This window comes from Ochotona curzoniae, unplaced genomic scaffold (genome assembly GCF_017591425.1).
Source record: "Ochotona curzoniae isolate NIBS_2020 unplaced genomic scaffold, NIBS_Ocur_1.0 contig_3819, whole genome shotgun sequence".
Classification (NCBI taxonomy): domain Eukaryota; kingdom Metazoa; phylum Chordata; class Mammalia; order Lagomorpha; family Ochotonidae; genus Ochotona; species Ochotona curzoniae.
In genome coordinates this window covers 7,295,569-7,306,624 of record NW_024466004.1, presented here as the reverse complement: position 1 = coordinate 7,306,624, position 11,056 = coordinate 7,295,569, and the positions used below count along the sequence as shown (strand labels likewise).

The 11,056-nt window shown below is 53.4% G+C and overlaps 1 protein-coding gene across 2 annotated transcripts in view; it reads left to right on the top strand.

The window, feature by feature from the left end:
- CCND3 (cyclin D3) overlaps positions 1-11,056 on the top strand; it is a 95,462-nt gene continuing 84,406 nt past the window's right edge. For both annotated transcript variants that reach the window (XM_040983364.1, XM_040983363.1), the window contains exon 1: positions 1-172. The gene's annotated coding sequence lies outside the window, so the exon portion shown is untranslated. The remainder of the gene's footprint in view (positions 173-11,056) is intronic.

The window sequence follows — 11,056 nt, the reverse complement described above, 5'->3', positions numbered from 1 at the left end:
GGCCGCGGGGGCGGAGCCTCGGTCTGTTTGGGCGCCTGGGGAAGGGGGTGCGCTCGCTCCCCACGGCAGCGCAAAGTCGACCACCCCATCCTGCCTCGCCCCACCGGAGGCCAGAGGCAGCGGGAAGGGGCGTCTGTCGGTCGGTACTCCACCGGTCTCACCTGCCAGTGAGGTAGGCTTGGGGGTTTGGCACAGCCGGGAGATGTGGTGTCGCCGTCCCCTCCCCGTTTAGGCTGGGCCCGAAGTGTGTGGGAGTGTCCGTGCGAGGTTTGGCTAGGGGGTCGCTCCTTGCCTGGCGGACCCTCACCCTCTGGTGAGGACGTGGACTTGAGGGAGGGTCTGCCCCGTTTTCACGTCGGTCCGTGGGTCCTCAAGGGATGGTTTTTTCGCCTTCTGGGTGCGTTTCAGAGAGCGGTACTTGAGGAAACAGGTTGGCTGAGCATCTGCCCTGTGCCTGGCCTGGGATGCCGACGGCACAGGAGCGCGTGTCCAGAGCCACTGCGGGGGTTAGCGCGCGGTGGGGACAGGAGCTGAGAGCTCGCACTGGCTGGGGAGGCGGGGTCCCGTCGGAGAGAAACGGAGCTGGGAGTTGGACTCAGAAGCAAGGATGAGTGGTTCTCCAGGTCGGGAAATTGATGGGAAGGCTTGAGGAGCAGTTGTGGTGTTGGGGCGTTGGGCTCCAGTTTTGACTCAAAAACGTCTCCTGCTCTTGGTAACGCACTGCCCAAGGTATGAAGAGGAGGTGCACGTGAATGAATCCACGGAAAGGCCATTTTCTGAGCTGGTTCCCATAAAGCCAGGAATCCCCCAGCTGGGTGCAGTGGGAAGGTTCTTGCCGTGCTAGGTGCCACATCCTGCACCTGGGCTCCCGGCTGGTTCCTGGAACAGGTCCTGGCTCTCTGCCCCTGATCTCCGTGACCCTTGGGTGCATACGTGGCTCGCCACTGCTTCCCTGCAGTGCTTTCTGCTCTCTGCTTCCTGGCACAGGCATTGGCGAATCCTGAGGGTACCTGTTGGCTGTGCCTGGCCAAGTCCAGGTGTTGGGGGGAGGGGCAGGTGACCTGGTAAACCGAGGGAGCGTCCATCCATCCCTCTGGTGTCTGAAGTTGAAAGTGGATCTAGGAATTGGAGTAAATGGCTCAACTGGCTAATCCTGCCAGCACCATACCATATGAGTGTGTTTGTGTCCCAGCTGTTCCACTTCTCATCTAGTTCCCTGCTTGTAGCCTGATAAAGCAGTAGAGGATGGCCCAAACCTGGTACCCTGTGGGAGATCAGAAAGAGGCTCCTGTTTGGGCTATTGAAGCCGGTTGTTGGCGAATGAACCAGTGGAAGACCTGCCTCTCCTTTTCTCTGTAAATCTGCCTTTCCAACAACAACAAGCCACTTCCTGCTAGCTTCTTAACAAGCTGTAGCTTAAAAAAGAGAAAGAAAAGAAAGCATCTCTGAGGATTCCAGCAAGGTCCCTGTCTGTCCCCAGGCTCAACATTCATTCCAGGCATCAGGATTAAATGCAGAAACTCAGACAGGGGAAGCTGAGTAAGCTACCTAAAGAGGATGCAAGAAATAAGTGGCAGAGCTGGGACTTAAACCCAGACCGCCCCACTGAGGAGACCCTGTGCTGATCTCTTAAGGTAGTCCACAGTGAGCCAGGGGCTTGGGGGCTTCCTTTGGGCCCCATAGTCCTTGGGTGACCCAGTTCTGTAGCAGGGGTGGGCGATGATCTTCTGGTGGCAGAGTGTGGGTGCTAGCAGTGTTTACAGAGAGCCCAGCAGGCTCTGTGCACCGAGCATTGTGTGTGTGAGCCACACCAAGGAGAGGGAAACAATGTGTGACAAGCAACCGCAGCCAAGTTCAGGAGCATGAGAGGACTCAGCATGGCTGTGATGTGCCGGGATCAGGAGACATGGGAAAACTGAACCTCTGGTTTTTTTTCATCTTTTGGTAGCAACCCTCAGAGTCCACATTCCAGGAGGAACATTCTAGCGAGGTGGCCGAGGGAGGAGGGCAGTCTGGAGAGGCATCAGATCCTCACCGACTCTCTCCTTCAGCTGTCACATCCCAAGCTGCTTTTGTGTCTGGGGCCAGCACCTCCAGCAGGCCTGGACGATGAGGAGAGCCAGACCACAGGGCCGGGACTCCAGCCTTTCTCCACCTCCTTCCAGAAACGAAGTTGCTGGCCAGGGCCCTCCTGCCACCCCTGGCACCTCTGAGAGAGGGATTGTGTTGGGGGTGGCCCCTGGAGATGTCAGGTAACAGGACAGGAAGGTCCAGCACTGTGCACAGTGCCCCTTCCCTGTGTGGGCAGGATGCACCTTTCTCGCCAGCAGGGTGGGGTAAGGGTGAACCCTCAGGTGCCTCCCACCCACCCAGGCAGTGGTGTCCCTGTACAGGACAGGTTGTACTCTTGAGAAACCGCAAGAGGAAGTTGAGAGAGGTTTGGGGTGGGGAAAGTTTTGGGGCCCTTGCCAAGTTTCCCTTTTCCTGCCGAGCAGTGGGTTCTGTTTATCTTGCCCACAGAGACATTTAAATTTTAAATCTTGAGTTAAGCTGTTGTCTGTAACCCATGTGCCCACTGATTTCAATCCCAGCTGCTCCACTTCCAGGCCAGCTCTCACCAGGCACCTGGGAAAGCAGCAGACAGCGGCCTGGGGAGTTGGGCCCCATCACCCACGAGGGTGACCTGGGTGGTCCACTGGGCTGCAGCTGGCCCAACCTAGCTGTTGCAGTGTTTTGGGAATGAACTAGTGCATGGAAGATATCTTTCTTTCTCTTTCTTCTATAAGATTTTTTTAAATTGAAAATACAGAGATACAGAGAGAAGGAGAGACAGAGAAAAAGATCTTCTATCCACTGGTTCACTCCCCAAGTGGCTGCAGTGACCGGAGCTGAGTTGATCTGAAGCCCCGAGCCAGGAGCCTCTTTCAGGTCTCCCATGTGGGTGCAGGGTCTCAAGGGTTTGAGTCATCCTTTGCTGCTTTCCCAGGCTACAGTCAGGGAGCTGGATGGATTGGTTCAGCCAGAACATGAACTGATGCCCATATGGAATCCAGATACTTGCAAGGTGAGGTATTAGTCATTGAGCAATCCCACTGGGCCCAAGGTATCTTTCTTTCTCTTGCTGTCTCTCTCTGTAATTCTGCCTTTCAAGCGGGTAATTGGAGCTTACATATTTATTTTGGCAAACCTGCATTTCAGAGAGCTACCAAAACCTGCGCTTGACTGCTGGTGGCCAGGGACACCCCTAAAAAAATGACCAGTTCCAGGAGGTCTCCCTCTCTCCTCCTTCATGCCCCCCCCCCCAGAGAGTTCCCTACAGCCCCTAAATTCAGAGGGGCTCACCTAGAGCCCCTAGCTCACCTAGAGCTGAATGGCGTTTTGCACCAACTGTGTCATTAAATGGCACGACTGCAGGTAGTAGATCCTCCAACCCCAATTCACAGACCAGGATACTGAAAAGTAGGGAAACTTATCCAGAGTGAGTGGGAGTCCAGCACATGAATCCATCTGATCCACAAGACTGTCTCCTTCCAAATGAATTCCCTGCTAATGTAAACAACAGCTTCTCTGATGTATTGTGTCTTCAACAATAGGGAGGTTGAGATCTAAAGACTTAAAAAAAAAAAAGATTAACTTATTTATTTGAAAGCGAGAGACAACTTCCACCCATGAGTTGACTCCCTAGGTGGCCACAATGGCTGGGGCTGGGTCAGGGCCAAGCTGAAAGTCAAGAGCTTCATCTGATTCTGCTACGTGAGTGGCAAGGGGCCGAGCACTTGGGCCATCTTACACTGCTTTTCCCTGGTGCATTGGCAGGGAGGTGGATTGGAAGTGGAGCAGCCTGGATGTAAACCCCGCCTACATGGGATGCTGGTGTCACAGGTGGCAGCTTTATTTATTGTGGCACCTCTCTGGCCCATAGATGTTTTTAAAATGATGCTTGTAGAAGTGGGCATTTAGTTCAGTAGTTAAGCCATTGGTTGAGATGCCCGCATCCCATATCAGCATGCTCGGGAACGAGTCGTGGCTCTGCTCCCATTCCAGCTTCCTGCTGATGCGCACCCTGGGAAGCAGCAGGTAATGGCTCCAGTGGTCGGGTCCCTGACACCCACATGGGAGACTTGGACGAAGTTGCAGGCATTTGGGGAGTGAGCCAGTGAAGGGGAGACCCATCTCCCTGCTTTTCAAATAAAATAAATGACACTGCTTGTATCGAGTGGGGAAAGCTTGGGGTAGAATTGGAAAGGACAGAGCGGTGCTGTGGTATAGCTGATTAAAAGTTGCCTGTAGGGTCAAGTTCCCACATGAGCACTGGTTTAAGTCCTGTCTGATCCACTTCCAATCCAGTCCCCTGCTAATATGCGGAGAATGCAGCAGTGGAGGATGGCTCTAGTGTTTGGGCCCCTACACCCACGTGGAACACCCATAGGCAGCTCTTGGCTCATGGCTTCCACTTGGCCTAGTCACTGCAGCCATCTGGGGATCTAACCCCCACTCCCATCCCTCCCTTTCTCTCTATAACTCTGCTTTCAAATAAGGAAAATAAATCTATAAGGATTCCTTAAAAGTTCATATATATTTTGGACCAGGAAGTTTGTTCAACTGGCTAATACTCTGCCTCTGTGCTGGCGTCCCATACGGGCACCAGTTTGTCCCGGCTGCTCCACTTCCCATCCAGCTCCCTGGCTGTGGCCTGGGAAAGCAGCAGAGGATGGCTCAAGTCATTGGGACCCTGCACTCGTGTGGGAGACCCAGGAGAAGCTCCTGGGTTCTGGCTTTGGATCACCTCAGCTCTGGCCATTTGGGAAGTAAATCAGCAGATGAAAGATCTTTCTGTCTCTCTGTAAATCTGCCTTCCGCTCCCCCCCCCCCCAGTAAGGAACATATATGTTAATATATATATATATCCATGTGAAAAGCAGATGCAGCGTTACATGATTGAAGTCAGGCTCTGGAACGCAGATGCATGTGGAAAGATTTGGGGGAACTGTCTTCAGCTTGGAAACCTCTCTGGGCTGGAGGGTGGGGGGCAATAGGAGCTGATCACACCGACTGACAGGCCGTTGCCCAGCCCGCATCCGAGATGTGAGTTTCCATCTGGGCGAGGCCAGCGCGTGTGCAGTCTCTCCCCTGGAAGCCCCTCTCCTCTGCCTCTGTCCCGTTGCTTCTCCCTTGCTCCTGGACTCGGGCCAAAGCAGCTGTCCCGTCTGCCCACCAGGGGGCGCCCTTGCCCAGTGTGTGCTCCGAGGCTGCTGGGCGGTGTGGAGCACGCCACCTGGTCCGTCCCTCGGGCGCCAGCTGGTTTCCGGAGGCCTCTGTCCCACCCCATGGCCGCGTGTTTTCACGTAGGGCCGCAAGAGCCACGTTTGGCCCGACAGCGGCCCTATAAAATGTGCTTTTGGGTTTCCTCCAGGCTCAGCCCTGATCTCACGTTCCCTCCCACACCTTGTCTTCCTGCTGCCTGACCTTCTGCTGCCCTTGCGGTAGAAGGATTCCTGTCTAGGGCAGAGGGCAAGGCCATGGCCCCTGTGGGGGACCCTCCTATGGCCTAATCTGCACCCGGTGGCATCTTAGAGCCCCACCTATTAAAAACTATTTGTTCTGTGCAGCCCGGCCGGTTCTCCCAGCCTGAATGAACTCCCCTCGCCCTCCCCCCTCGCTCCCCAGCCACCCCCAAGGCAAGAGAGCTGAGGAGGCCGTGGTAGTGTCTTTCGATCTGCTCAGTCGTCCTGGGACCATTAGAAAGAGAGAGACAACCGGCAGGATGAGGATCGATCAGGCAGAGGGCAGTTGCAAGCCCCCCAGCTAGAGGGCAGCATGGAGGCCTGGCCCAGAGACCAGGCTGCAACTAGTGGTTCCAAGGATCTAACACAGTATAATAGCTACTACAGCCTTAGGAGATGCACAGCTGTTAAACACAAAGGAAACCTGGGTGCCAAGAGGTTAAGTGGCTCGCATGCACATCTGTGTTGCTGACCACTGGCATAACTGGACCCACCACTGCCCAGAAAGTTTACAGATGTGGCCATAAGTCTGTGCTGTCATGGCGTGGCCATGAGGGTTTTGCTCTGTGGATAGATCACCTTGCGTTGGGTCCTGGGCAAAACAGCTCCTCTGTGAAGTGGGCAGAAGCGTAGTCCCTGCTTTCCCAGGACATGGCAAGGATAAGCTATAGCCCATACCAGTTGGAGGCCAAAGCTAGCTTTTCATGTCCCCATAACAGTCCTCTGAGAGGGAGCACAGGACCACGGAGTCCACACTGCCCTTGGCTCACGAGAGAACACGCCAACCCCTGCCAAGGGCCCTACATGGGTAACAGCTGCTGCCATTGTCGTCATATCCCAGGTGGCCCTCCTGGGGTAGGCATGCTCTCTCCAAGAGCAGAGAGGCAGCCCTGCTTTCCTTCCTCGCCTCCCCACCTATGGCTTCTCACGCTGCTTCTAAAATCAAAGCCAGCCCACACGCTCTGGCCTGTGGTCAGGAACTTGGATGGAATCCTTGAAGCTGGGGTTGTCCCAGAAACTCCCAGTTCTGGCCCCAGCACTTTCTGCTCCAACTCACCCTCCCTCTTGTACTCTGGCCTCTCTGCTCTCGGCTGCTCCTCCCCGTGCCCTCCCCTGGGTTCCCTGAGTTCTGGGAAAGGAAGCTGGAGCCCGGGGGGGCCCCCAGTACATGCAGAGCCTGGGCTCCAGGGGGAAGGCAGGATGGGGGTGGGGGAAATGAGACCTCCACTCATCTGCCTGTTGCTAGGAAGGTCTCACTCACTGAATCTTACATCAGCCCCTGTTTCTTCAGTAAGCTTGCTACTCAGGGCCGTGTGGAAATGACCATGAGTGAGGCCCCGGGAAGGGCTCAGTCTCCCCTGGCCAGCAGCTGGCCAGAACTATGGCTGGATCTTGGTGGAGGTGGTGAGGGGAGGTGGTGCTGCTTCCCGCAGAGCAGTGCCTGAGATCCAAGGCCGCTGTTTGCACCCTGCCTGCTTTTCTCTGAGCACCCTCTGCTATGGAGCCTCTGATGCACGCTGAGTGAAGGCGGGGTGTAGAATGTTCTGGGTTCTCCAGGCCCTCTCTAATGTTCTTTTCAATCAGCTGGTGCCAACAGGTCCTGGGGGCAGTCTCCATCTTTTCCCTGATTTGACTTCTGAGCTTAGGATTGGCTGAAGTTTTCTTGCAGGCCTCTTGATCTCCAGAGGAGACAGTCTTTTTCAACTGGCCTGGGTCTGGCCTCTGCCTTACAGCCACTGGACTTGAACCTGGTGCTTCCTGGGTGGTCCATTTTTCTTTTCTCCTGCTCCTTCCAGGCTTGTCCTCTGACCCAGCTCTGGGGAAGTCATTTTGGTATCATTTGTGGAAACTCAATAGTGTGCATTTTCTATGAACCTTCATCTCTTTTTTTTTTCTTTCTTCTATCAGATTTATTTACATGAAAGATAGAGTGATAAGATCAGGTCTTCCACACACTGGTCCATGCCCCAAATGTCTGCAACCCCTAATGCTGAGCCAGGCCAAAGCCAGCGGCTCAGAGCTCCACCTGGAATCTCCTGCGTGAACAGGGGACTGGGCAGCCATCTTGTGCTGCTTTCTCAGGCGCCTTTGTGGGGGCTGGATGGGAAGTGGCATCCAAGGTGGCGTTTTAGCCCTCCTGCCCTGTAGCACCTGCCCTTGAGCCCTCATCTGTTTCCCTACATGTGGCTGTTTCCCTAAAGACACGAGTGGTGAGAACAGCCTGTCTTCGCACCACACTTCTATGAGCCAGATCCAGAGGTAGACTCATTGTCTGTACCATTTGTAAGTAGCTGAAAGTTTATTAAAGAATATATATATAGATACATATATATATTTGTTCATTCATTTCTCATTTCTTCCTCATACGAAATCCTGTTTCCTTAGTTTACAAAGAAACTGAGATCCAAAGGCTAAGTAACTTGCCTGAAGTCATTGGTTGCGTCACAATGTGAGCTTTTGTGTGTGTGTGTGTGTGTGTGTGTGTGTGTGTGTGTGTGTGTGTGTATGCATGAGCACATGTGCAGGTGTGAGTCCGAGACTGTCCGGAGGCCCTGCTCCTGGACCAGTAAGGCAGGCTGCCAGGCCCTTCCTGCTCTGCCTCTGTGTGGGACGCGCACAATGGGAGCATTTTGATATGAGTCCACCAGCAAGCTCAGAATCCCCCTACAACCTCAGTGTCCCCCACTGGAACCCCAGGATGTTCCACGGAACCAAGTGAGACAAGAGGGAAGGAGCAGGGCCTGGCCCAGCCCTGCCTCAGCAGGCCAATCTGGTGCAGGAAGCAGCAGTGAGCGCCGGTGACGCTGGTGACCGTGGGCTTTGCCAGGTGGAGCTGGAGCCCTCACCTATCTGGCAAGCCCTGGATGAATCAGCCCGACCACAGCCACCCCAGCTGCCGTGACAGTGCAAACAAGCCTCTCCCCTCAGGCTCCCAGCCAACAGCCATTGTCCTTTCCCTGCCCGTCCCCAGAACTCCTAGCTCTGGGAGGGGTGTGGCACCCAGGGCAGCAGCCAAGGGCACAGCTCTAGAGCCAGTGGTGAAGCTGGGTCCTAGTGCTGGATCCGTGACCTTGGTCTTCAAGGTCCAGAAGTGGGCAGAGATAACCCTGGCTTTGAGTGGATGCCACAGGCCCTGGGCCAGAGGGCAGTGCTTGTCCGCTTGATGTTTTCCTGCAGCTGTGTCTGGGAGTCAGGCCCGGGGGGCCTCTCCTGTGTACATTCATTCCTTCGGTACAGCAGAGTCACATGCTATGCAGGGTTGAGTTTGGAATGCAAATCAATGTCACCGGGACAAGCTCCTTACACTGCTCCCAAAACACAATGTGGCTAAGCTGGGCGCCCCTCCAGCAGGGCCAGTGTGCACGGAGGAGTCTTGCGTTGAGCGCTGTGTTCAGCCAGGGTTGGAGGAAGGACGCCACCTCGCACACACAATGCTGAGGTGGTTGGAGTGGCTCGACCCCCACCCCTGTCGGATATTGTGGAACCTGCAGCAGTTCACTGTGTGCTCATGCGGCTTCCACCTGCATGCTGTGGGGGGCTAACCTGGCCATGGCTGAGGCATGAGCAGTAGGGCTGTGGCAATCTGGAGGGATGTGTGGCTGCTTGGGGCTGGGTAAGCCGGGTTTGTTCCCGAAGGTGCCATTGGAGGAAATGAAAGAGGCATGAGTTTGATGAGAAACTACTTAGAAGCAGTTTTAAGAGTTTTTGTGCTATTTTTGCTTCTCTGAATGTTGTGAGCATTCTCCTGAAAGCCAGTCTTCCAGAGAGTTCTTAGTGTGGGCCTAAAGCAATGGCTCAGTGGCTAAATCCTTGCCTCGAACGCACTAGAATCCCGTAGGCATGCCAGTTTGTGTCCTGGTTGCTCCACTTCCCTTCCAGCTCCCTGCTTGTGGCCTGGGAAAGCAGTCAAGGATGGCCCAAAGCCTTGGGACCCTGCACCCAAATAGGAGACCCAGAAGAAGCTCTAGGCTCCTGGCTTCAGGTTGACTCAACTCCGGCTGTTGTGGACACATAGGGAGTGATTCAGTGGACATAATATCTTCCTTTGTGTCTCTCCTTCACTCTGTAAAATCTGATTTTCCAATAAAAATAAATAAATAAATAAATATATATATATATATATTTAAAGTAGAGTTATTGGGCCTGGCGCTGTGGCCTAGTGGCTAAAGTCCTGTCTTGAACATACTGGGATCCCATATGGGCGCCGGTTCTAATCCTGGTAGTCCCACTTCCCATCCAGCTCCCTGCTTGTGGCCTAGGAAAGCAGTCCTAAAGCCTTGGGACCTGCACCAGTGTGGGAGAACCAGAAGAAGCTCCTGGCTCCTGACTTCAGATTGGCTCAGCACAGGCCATTGTGATCACTTGGGGAATAAATCAAGAGTCGGAAGATTTTCCTCTTTGTCTCTGCTCCTCTCTGTATATCTGCCTTTCCAATAAAAAAAATAAAATAAGTCTTTAAAACAAAGATAGATTTATTTATTTAAAGAGTGATAGAGAAAGATCTTCCATCCACTGATGCACTCCCCAGATGGCCTCGATGGTTGGCATTAAATTCCAAAGCCAGGAGCCTGGAACTCCTTATTCATCTCCCACTGCTTTTCCAAACACATTAACAGGAAGCTCGTCCTGAAGTGGAACAGCCAGGACTCGCACTTGCTGGACCACATCACAGGGCCTCTGGTGGTTCTTTCTGTAATTATTATATATACATATGTGTGTGTGTGTGTATATATATTTTTTAAAAGATTTATTTTTATTGTAAAGTCAGATTTACAGAGAGGGGGAAAGACAAAGAAAGTTCATCCATCCACTGGTTCATTCCCCCGAGGGGCCACAAAGACCAGAGCCAAGCTGATCCAAAGCCAGGAGCCAGGAGCTTCTTCTGGATCTCTCATGTGGGTGCAGGGTCCCAAAGTTTTGGGCCGTCCTCGACTGCTTTCCCAGGCCACAAGCAGGGAGCTCTACTGGAAGTGGAGCAGCGAGGATATGAACCGGCGCCCATATGGGATCCCAGTGCATGCAAGGTGAGGACTTTAGCCACTAGGTTACTGTGCCGGGCCCTTTAAAAAGTCTTTTGAAAAACAGCTCTGTTCATTTTATTTGAGAGGCACAGAGAGAGACAAATCTTCCATTTCCTGACTCATTGCTTAGCACCTGTGACAGCAGGGGCCAGGTCAGGCTGAGGCAGCAGGCCAGGACTCCCATGTGGGTGGCGGGGACCCATCACCTGTTCACCTGTTGCTTTCTGGGTTGCACATTAACAGAAAACTGGGATGGAGAGCACGGGCGGGACTCACACCCAGGCATTCTGATATCGGAAGTAGTTCTCTCCAAAGGTAGCTTAACTGCTACACTAATGTTTATCTCTTACTGTTATTTCTATAATAATAATTATTCTTAATATGACCACATCTTAATTTTGTTTTAAAGTCTAGCAATGCATTGAGGCAAAAAGAATACAGAATGGAGAGAACAGGTCATTTTAGACTCCATGTCTGCATAAACTGGCATGTGAAGTGTCAAACGTTCTGGTCTCAGAAACACTCTGTACC